Here is a 1457-nt window from a genome sequence, read left to right on the forward strand (position 1 = left end):
ACACAGCTATCCAGGGCGACCCGTCTTTTCTTTAAGTGGGGGTCCCCCCCCGCCGGGTCCCGGGGAAAAATCTCTATTTTTTTTTTTGGACAGATTTTTTTTGTTCGCAAGAGGGGATGCCAACCGGTTTCCCTGTTTCTTGTGGTTGGGTAAAAAAAACCAGACCGGCCCCCCCTGGGCGGGGCCTTTTTGGGTTTTTGAGGGGGGGGGGGGGGGGTGGGAGGCGCGCGGTCCCTGACGGACGGCGACGTGAGTAGTGTCGTTCTTCACGGCGGGTGGTGGTACGCAGAGACCACAAGGAGGGCTGTGAGGCGACACCGGCCAAGCTGAAAGAAGATCGATGAGCCTTGCAACGTTCTGAGGGCTCGTCCAAGTGAGTCCAAGGGGTATGGTTAGGTGAAGCTGGGAGTGAGATTTTCTCTGGTTGGTAATGTACTGTAGACAGGAAAATGTAGGACAAGACAGGGACGGGTGAGGAGGAATGCGATGATAGGCCCGGGGAGCCAGAGGGCCCTAAGGCTAGGTAAGGTGTGATGGGATATCGTTCCGGCCGGTGGCGAAGGGTCGTTCGTACCCGGGCAGAGCGGCGCGCGACAGGCAAGACAAGCAACGAGTCGGTGCCTCTGACTCTGTAGAGTTGTGTTGCGCCGGAGGTTAAAAGTTGAAAGAAAACAGGGTCAAACAAGGGCTGGCTGAGGAGCTGGATGAAGATGAGCAGGCTGAACGAGGATTGAAGGCGTGTTACGATGAGATAGCAAGCGTTGCGATACGCCTGCTGTTGCTGCACGTCTGGCCCGACACGATGATTGATGCCGCGGCGGCCGTCACTAGTCTGCCTGGACGGATTTGCGCCTGCGCGAACGAAGCTGGGGGAGGGATGTACGAAGCGACGGGCTGGTTGGATGGAGAGGGGGGAGGGAGAACTGATGTCAGGAGTGGAGGGGGGGAGGTGTGTGTGTATATGAGCTTGGCTGGCGAGGTGCGGGTGTGTGTGGATTTGAGCGTGTGTGAGCATTCGTAGTTGTACTGTGCCGTTCTTGTATTTTGCATGTCGGGAAGATGTGAGAAGGCCAATGTTCATGTAGTACTACTGTACAGACAACAGCGGCTTCGGTTTGGGGCCAAGCCAGACTGGCGTATGGATGCAAGACGACAACACGAGCCTCGCCGTCGGGTGGTTGCCAAAGAGTTATGCCTATGTCACTCTTTTCGGTCAATCCTGACCAGGGACCGGCAAGAAAGAGCCACAGACAGATGTGTTGAAGGCAAAAAAAACTTGTGGTCGATCTCTGTTCTTTTGTGGGAGGAAGAGAAAAGAAATGCCGTCAAGCCCTGGGGCAGCCTTTTGGTCTTCTTCGACTTTTTCTCTCTCCTCTCTCCAACGATGAATTTTTGTTTGAATCAACGCAGGCTGCGTGGAAGGGCTCGAGAGAATCGTCGGGCGCAAGGGGACATGA

Source organism: Verticillium dahliae, genomic scaffold (genome assembly GCF_000150675.1).
Source record: "Verticillium dahliae VdLs.17 supercont1.22 genomic scaffold, whole genome shotgun sequence".
Taxonomy (NCBI): domain Eukaryota; kingdom Fungi; phylum Ascomycota; class Sordariomycetes; order Glomerellales; family Plectosphaerellaceae; genus Verticillium; species Verticillium dahliae.